A 9,844-nucleotide genomic window follows, 5' to 3' on the forward strand; every position below is an offset into this window, starting at 1 on the left:
AATGCCGAAAAATATACGAAAAATAAACTATTAAAGGTGAAAATCAAAGAAGATTTTGGCGAGACTACAAAGAGATCGTTGAAAGCTATCTTAATCTAAACTAGTAATAGGCAGGTAGCGCCGGCATCTGGTAATAAAAGGTAGCTATTGAAGTTATAGGTACTTATTTTTAGCGTTATATAAATTATTAATACATTAGTTTACATACCTATGTAGCTACTAAATAGTCTTGTACTGTTTAGTACGGTCGGACTGCTCTAATGCCTTTGACCACAGCTGGCCTTTGCAGCTTCACCGGACGATAGTGCGCGAGTACAGATGCCACTCCAAAGCCACGGAAGGACTTATGAGTGGCTTATGAAGAAACCTTATAAAGAAAAGGGCTAAATTCGTCGATTCGTGCCCAGTGGCGAGAGGCCAATGTCCAGCAATGGACCAAACAGCTGGTAGAAATATTTGAATATATACAATTTATTACAACAAACACACATGGACATTAAAACACTCAGACCAATAAAGGGTCATCCATATGAATACATATGGTACATTTGTGTGGTGTGAGAATCGAACCCTCGACCATCGAAAATGTATCGAGATCATTAAATACAAGGAAACTTAATGATTTTCTTCATACGAATGAATACCTAAGCAATTAACCAACAATAAATAAGAATCCAATTTTACTATTATCACAGTTTTTTGATTAGTATTCACTTTAAGAGTTTTTAAGATTGTTTATCAAAAACCTTCATATCTGTAGACTACCTAAATCTTATTATAGGTAATCTATATTCAAATAAAAATTTTGATATTTCCAAATGTACCAATATATTCAAATATTACTGTAAGCTTTTACTTTACAGTAAACTGTGAAAAATAAACAAAAATAATATCAAAAAGAACGTCCTTATTTTTGAGGTCGGTCCAAATACTGCTTGAATATCCAACGCATAAAACATCGTCAGTCAGCACTGAATGTAAACATTGAGCAATGCATCATCTGATTCACTATGGTACTAATTTTATAAACATAAACACATAAATAACGCTCTTGTCTATGCACGATCGTTAACACTTAGTATCAAGTAGGCGGCCACAAGCTTTGCCATTCCCAATATATAGGAATTCTAGAATTTTCTAACGCCTATTCTACTTTAGGAGAGTGGGGTTAATACTTGGGAATAGATGTTACATATAAGAATCGATCTGTTGAAGGTAATATTAAAATGAAGTTATTATAGGTATATTTATATACAAACATATAGGTATATAAATTCATAACTCGTATATTTATCGACATAGGTACTTGAAATTTGCAATTTTTTTAATAGAAGAATCTAAAAGCTCGAATTTTACTGCGTTGTGGTTTTCAAGTTACGTTTTCTACCATATATCTATACACGGTTTAATATTTTCACTTAAAACTTAAGCCTTTATATGTAGCTGTTAATGCAATTATTTACACACTCACTAAAAAAAAATAAGAGCACAGTTTCTCGTCGGTTCTTCTTAGATCTACCTATATTTCGAATTGTATCATTTGCTCATTCGGAATGCAGACTCATCACAAGAAGAATGAGCAAGAAACTTGTGTGTTGCTCTTTTAAACTATTATTACATATGTAAGTTAGCCTATAAGGTTTATATGGGCCATTAGTAGCCTGAAATAAATAAAATATATCTTCTTCCATCATAAAAGTTACATTTATGTCAATTTTCATTATGATTACATAAGCCTAACAAACAAACAATTGGCTATCAGCTAGTTCTAAATTATTAATGTAATCAATATATCAACGACGCTCATTCAGGGAACTAAATCTCAAACTTACTCTACTGATTCCTAGAAGTTATAGTAAGATGCTTCGTACTTCATACATACTTATCTTTTCGCAGGTACATACATGTCTCAAACTGAAATAATTATTTTCTTTTGTTTGTAATTTTTTATTACGTATATTATACATTATATTATAAATAATATAATGCAAACAAAAATACTTTTTTTTTAAATATATTTATCGAAATAGAAGTTATTTCTAAAATCAGCGTAGTCATAATTCATTGGTCTGATAAGACTTAAATTGATTTATACAGAAATATTTTACGATCAGCGTTTCTGTAACCAATGACATAGAGAGAAATAATTGTAAAGAAAGAATTATGATAATTGGTAAATTAATAGGTTTGCAGAGCAGCAACTGTCCGTGTAGTTTATTAGTCAAAAGATTTATTATTACTAGTCGTTATTTCAGCAATAAAGATATTCTATTCTATTCTATTTTTCACTTGTGGACTGACCAATTAACACTAAGTTTTTTTAAAGTTGGCACCGCCAATATAAAAATTGAATCTATCCAGGAATCATAAATAATTGAAATTCGTATAGTTTCTCTTAAAACAACAAAGTGAATCTATTCAAAAAATGTCTTACAAATATGCCGTCTTGAAAAGATTCTCTTATACAGATTCATACTGCCATTATCTATTTTATTCCTAGAAACATTAGCCTGGTATCACTAAAATTATAGTTTTAAATTTATTATAGATATAACTTTTTGTTTTTTGAAAATGGAACGGATAGAAGATAATACATTTATCACAGTATCCTACTTATAGTAACAAACAGCTATATCTCTCTTATAAAAAAATATAAAAATTGTTTGTGGTAAGAATAAAATTAATAAGTATTAGTAAGAATTTATTTACGATGTTATCTGTAAGATTACAGTAGACAGTGAATTTAAGATAATTCGTTCGTCACTGTCATATTTATTCAATAATAATGGCTGTAGGAATACTGTACACATTATATTAGGTATGGCTTATTTCCTCATAGTAGTTTTTCTGTAGATTACCAAACATTTTATTTTGATATCACAGTTAATTCATATTTTTAACTCAGCTAAAAGTAGATACCTCCTTGTACATAATCTATCTTCTCGCCAAGTTTCATAAGGAATATTATGAGAACAACTTGAAAAATCAATAGACAATGAACTTGCTGTAGAAGTAACATTTACCTACTGAGTAAATAAACTACCATTGCTGTTCAAGTTGTATTGAGCTTGTTGATGTGGGAGTCAACAGTCAACCGTCGTCGCATACAGCGAGACGGTAATGGTTAAGGAGAAGTGACACCTTCTAAAGTAAAAGGCCGCGAAAATGTCTCCTCCGCCGACCCAATTCGTCGGAGATGGACGAGACGCAGAAGACTCGCTACTTTTCTGAAGAAGAGCAGTGTCTAATGAGATGTATCCCCGTCGTCGTAGCTGCCGAAGGAAACTCGGGTATACTCCTGTTGATTTGATTTAATTGGTTTTAGACGGTTGAAGTGCCGTAGTACCCCTGGAGCAAGCAGGTCTACGTGACGGATTTCCCCAAGTAAAAAAAGGAGATCGAATCGACCTCCACGCAATCCTCCCTACTCATCATATCATCCTCCACAAACAACACTGCTTGTAATACATACTGTAGATTAGGTATTCTATAAGTAATTAATTTAGAGTAGGTTCAAGTGATTTGTGACAACCATATGTCACTGCTTTCCGCCCGCCCAACTATATACCTAGTGAAAAGGTGTTATGTGAAATCTGATATGACGAGCCGTTTTTTTTATATATTTAACTTACACACAATACAAAAGGTAATACATTTAGTAGAGTTAACAGTATGGACAGTCCGATTTTATCGCTTCCTTTAATATATATTTTTGGGTGGATGATAATGATATCTATGGTGTATCCGTCTACGCTAAAGGCATGCGTTAACAGGGCACTGGTAGAGAACGATAGAATGAGCATGAAGTCAGGTCAGGTAGCTGTTCATAGCAAGATAATATACTAGCATAATTCACCAGAATTTATCACGATGGTTTGAAGGGGGAACCGCACACTGCAATGTCAATCTGATGTACCATATTGCTAGCAATGGGCACATTACTAATAATCCCCTACTCCTAGTCCTTTCAATTCAATTATCTAGGTACATTTGTAATGAAATGAATACTCGAATAGATAAAATAAATTAGTAGAAAGTTTCAGATTTGATTAATCGATAAATATATCTACGACTGGATTTTGTAACTACTGAGATGCTGATTTCAAATAAATTTAAACTATCACTTTACTATGCCTGAAAAATTAAACGTTTATATTAAACTACCACTAATTATGTATCCATTATTACTTATAAGTATTTGAATAATTTGCAATATTATATACTTATTTCTTTTTTTTTCTCCATATTTTTACGGGATAGGCAAAAGCGTACCTACGCCATACTCTGCAACCTAGCTTTACATTTTTAGACCACCCAAAATCTTTTATTTATGATTGCCAAAAAAACATAACTAGCGCGATAATCTACGGGTTTTTTTTTATAATTACGTACACATCATGTTTTAATTTATTACTTTTATTTATTTTTTTCAATTTCAAACAGGCAATGGGCGTCGGCCATGCTGTGACTCATGCCTGACCCAAATCACTACCCTTCTTATTTCTTATTGCGCCAACCCAATGCTGGAAAGAGACGGCTGCTGCGGTAGGCGGAGTCTCGGTGTCTCGATTTAGGAACGGCCCACACAACGCGTCGTATCGAAGATGTTCGGTGAAATTTTAAAATAAATCGCTGCTTAATAGACATTTAATTAACAGTAAAACTCCTATACTCAGTATTTAGTTTGAGATAATTTATATTGTCTATGCCGATGACCGATAGATAATAAAGGTTGTCAAGTGGTAAACGTAGCGTAGAGTCTTTACCTACTATGGTAAAGTCGAAAAAGATCAAACTATGTAGTTGTACCTTCATTACAGCTGCTTTGCTTTTATTAAAACTGAATATTTTTTAATATAGACAATATAGACCATAGAATTACAATAGGTACCTACTCTATGGTTTGGTATGCATGGAACTGCACCCTTTAAAAATGGATACACAGTTTTTTTTCGAACTATTCTAATGCGTCTAGCTCTAACTGGCCTTTACGTATTCACCGGACAAAGGCACACGACTCTACAATTTTAATAAATAGTTCTACTATAGCTAGATAGTGTAACATCCACAGATAAATAATAACGAATTTTAAAATTTCTTACAAGAACAAAGAATTCAAAAATAAAATTCTCGAGTGCATTTCCGAACACAGAAAAATCGAGTCTTCCCGCGCTTTATTTACGTTTATGGTGCTTGCGGGCGACGACAGCGCTAACGACGCCATCTTCCTGCGCGCATTTGTCTGTCAGCGGGCACTCGGCTGCGCTCGCCGGATGCACCGCCAGAAAAATGTTCACAGACTAATATCACCACACTTCTTACAATTGTATTTATGTTCTTTCAAATTATTTATCACTAGCTGATCCGCGTAACATCGTCTGTATCACACTTACGTCTATCATAATATTTCGCGCAATTTAAGTAGATACATAATATCTTTTTAAATTATATTCTACGGGTTTTTTAAGTATAAGGTATATTACTGAAACTATTATGAAACGGTATAGTTTTATCAAAATAAGTTGATAAGTTACAGACATCCATCCATCCACATCTAGGTACACACAAACTTACGCGTTTCTAATATTAACAAGATTCAATTATTACCGAATGAAAAAAAAAACAGTCTCTAGCATCTCATTTTTTATTTAAGAAAACCGAATCGTATTTTACTTCCAAACAAATTTTACATAATCCTATATTTCTTTATGACGACGTAGCTAAACAGCAGTCCACGTTGTCATTGACATACCTAATGAAAAAAACGAAATCTCACAACACAATGTAAGGTAACGTTCAAAAGGAAACTTTACAATTATATGTTGAAGCAACAAGATGAGTGTTAACTGCATTCCGTTGTCATATAAAATATATAGTAGTCATTTGTTGTATATATATTTATATATTTATTTATTATTATTATTATTTTTTTATATATTTTTGTGTTTTTGTATATATATATTCATAGGTAAGTAAGCTTATTACTATCGATATATATACCTAAGTTAGGTAAATACAAATAGTATGCCTTTTCCCAATACTGCCCTTCAACCGCTTTCTGTTTCTACCCAATGGTTAGCTGGTAGAGAATGCCATATGGCATTAAGCTCGCCAATTGTACATTATTTTAAATAAAGGATAAATAAAAAAATCTCACTTCTCATTTTTAAATTTAGAAAACGTGTTTATAAAAAGAATCCGTTTTTTATTTCTAAACAAATTTTACAAAAATCCTATATGTTTTATGGAATAAGCAGGCACCCCAGTGAAACGAAACTTTCTTTGTATAAGTGTAGAGTTTTGTTTATTGGTAGCGATCGTAAACTACTGTTCGCATATAACGGTTTCTGTAACATTTAGTAATAAGTACTAATAATAAAACCAGACTTACTTACATGCACATGTTTTATCTGTTCGTCTATCTTTGCGCGCATCACGCGAGAACTAGGTGGTTCGTAATGAAACGTAAACCAGTGAATGTTAAAAAGATGGGGATGAAATCATCATATTAACGACAGGATGAGAATGACGGCCTTGGAGGTCTAGCGGTGTAGTACACCACCTTACGATCCGATAGTCGCGGGTTCGATTCCTCGCATGGTATAAACATTTGTATTCATGAGTATGATTGTTTGTAGCGGTCTGGGTGTTTTCTATATACAATATGTACCTATTTATTCACGAAAAAAAATCTATGTATTTGTATTAGTTATCTAGTCCCTATAACACAAACTTTAGTTAGCTTAACTTGGATCTAGATGGCGCTGTGTGAATTGTACTGAGATTATTATTATATACCTATAATACAATAGGTATATAATAATAATCAGGTATACTACCTGGAATGAAAATCACCCTAACATACTATGGTAAGTGGCAACCTAGGTATATCCATAGATAAACCTCATGAATATAGACGACGGTAGCAGCATCATCACAGATATTACCATTGTGATGCAGATTATATCCTCAAACATTGCCATTGAACACATTGATTAACTGCAGTACGTTCACTAAGGCGAGACTCTTCAAATGGCAATACGGCTCGTAGAGCAAGTTTTAGGTACAACACACATACCTACCTACTGAAGAGATCTTTAGACAAAATCTACCGCTACTCTCTCACTATCTCTACCATACCATGGGGTTTTTTAAGAGTATGTTAAGATTCCTTAAAGGTCGGCAACGCGCACGTAACACCCCTGGTATCTCAGGCGTCCATAGGCTACGGTAACCATTTACCATCAGATGAGCCGTATGCTTGTTTGCCACCATAATAGTATAAAAAAGCATTTTCAACAAATGTAGTCTGAAATATCACGGAAAAAATTTATGATGATGAAAAATGGCAACAGTCGCCTATTTACATATACATAGCAGCACTACGAATACGAACGAACGTTGTCACTTGACGCAACCATTTTTTTATTTTTATTGTGGTGTTTGGGCTATTGTCAGGTGCCTGACACTGTGACCTACATAGATCTATTGTGCTCGACCTTTTTCAGAACGAGAATTGAAGGATATTTTTAGGAGTGATGGTTTTTATCTCCTCAGGATAGAGCGTAATCTTTCCAAAGAGAGAGTTTTTCCAGGATAGAGTGTAATCTTTACGTTTATGCATGAGTAGGCTACAAACACATAGGATGTGTTGTGGTGTTTCCTCTTCAGTTCGGCAAATGTATTACCATTCCTGTGGACTAAGGTACCATGCCATTGTACCCTGTCATTTTATCTCAATCTTTTAACATAAATACGGCTTACAAAGTTTACAAGTTGCTTAATAGCAGAAACAGGTGAGTCAAACTCATGCAGACTTTGTACGAAATCCATCTTAGTTAATTCGATACAGGTAGTCATTACAAAATGTATACCTAGATTCTCAAAATAAAACGAATGCAGTAAAATACTGAGATGAATTGATCGAAAGTGAGTCAGTGCAGACTCACGACACGCCCCCATCAATCACCATGTCTGGGATCTGGTCAGAGCTGAGCGTTTTTATACCTAGAATACCTAGAACGCTTTCATATTGCACAAGACGCGGAAAGTTTCGTAACCAGATGTTAAACAGAAAAACCGACGAAGACCATTTTTTTTAATTAATTGGTATGGCAAACATCATACTGCCCATCTTATTATAAGCGAGAACCATGTAGTCTACCGTATAGTATACATGGACAACACTACTGATCTCGTTATCATATAATAGAGGGACTGAAGTACATACACAGACGACTTCTTGGTAAAACATAATAGAATACTTTAGGTATATATAAAGTCCAAATTATGAATAAGAGAAACAGTATACAATAACTATTAACATTATTTTAGCAAAGGAGATTTTATATAAAGCATAACATATTTTTACCGTCAAATGTATACCATGCTTTATTACCTATTTTTCGGTTTCAAGGATAATATAGTACGGAGACACGTACCTAGTACCTTACCAAATGTCAAAGAATGCATCAGGACCGTCACAATTTATAAAAAGCAAGCAAATCCGCAATCATGCGTTCACGCAGATTCGGTAGATAAATAAGTAGTAGGTAAGTACGCTATAGGCATTTTAAAGTAAGAAATTCCACGATAAATTATATGTGGTTAATTAAATATGTGTCATAGGATAGAATTGAACATATCACAAAGAAAACCGAATACCTAATTGTACGTAATTTTAATTCGCTGGTTAAGTGACAGATAGGATTATTAAAAATATTAGCCGGTTCTTACATCGAAAGGTAATTCAATCAGCGGATCGTCTTCCCCAAAAGAGAAAATGTTTGAGTCCTAATGTTTAAGTATCTAACTCAACACCTATTTCTATTTATGTACTATTTATCGAGAATTTAGAGTTACTTAGTTATTTTTATTAAATTTTCTATCGACATAAAATGTTATTTTGACCGATATTTCTTTGTGTGGTCAAGGTGTTCCGTGCTATAATAATATTTTTATCTGTGCAAATATAACTGGCATGTCATAAAACTATCGTCGCGGTTCAGGTGAACGGCCGGGCGCATGCGCGTCGTTCGCAAGATGGCTCCCATATTTCCGTCATCGGAGAGTCTGATGCGCGCCAAAATAAGATTATTGGAAATTTGACACACAAGAGTGAGCACACTTTACGATCGACGCTAGACGGGTTTTATGGGAGTAGATGTGATGCGTGATGACGCATGTAAGTGGTCCTTGGGTATTTCTAGAGGTTGGGTAACTATTTTTATTGCTATTCTACGAGTAAGTAGGTAGTAGTTAGTTCTATAACCCTACTGTATAAAGAATACCTAAATACCTAGACAGATTTTTAGATATTTTCTATTAACTAGCAACATAACGAAAGCAAACATTTGTCAACGACCATGATGGTATAACGATTTAACATATGGCCTTACCCTCCTATGGTTATAACATTCGATCCCCTCGCTATACACACTCGTATCCGAGTGTATGAATGTAACCAAAGCATAAAATTCTACTTGCTTTAGGAGTTGGTAAAGCATGATCCTGGTATTTAAATAATTAGATATGTACCTCTTTTGTATACCACAATGGTGCCTAACAAGCATAAGGCACATCTGATGATAAACAGGTTTTTTAATGGATGATAATGGTATATTAGCGCCAGCGTAAATTGTCAGCGTAGGCGGGAGAACCGTCACCCGCCTGCGCTAACGGTATACGCTGGCGGGGCACCAGATGAGAATGATAAAATGAACATAAGATCTGGTCAGTTAACCCATAGTGACAAATTCACTAGGAATTTATCATGATAGTTTCCAGGGGGAACCGCGTGGAGGTCAACTTGACATGATAGATGGCTAGCAATGGGGTCAACATT

The sequence above is a fragment of the Achroia grisella genome, unplaced genomic scaffold (assembly GCF_030625045.1).
Source record: "Achroia grisella isolate CSIRO2021 unplaced genomic scaffold, CSIRO_AGI_Agris_v1 utg109, whole genome shotgun sequence".
Classification (NCBI taxonomy): domain Eukaryota; kingdom Metazoa; phylum Arthropoda; class Insecta; order Lepidoptera; family Pyralidae; genus Achroia; species Achroia grisella.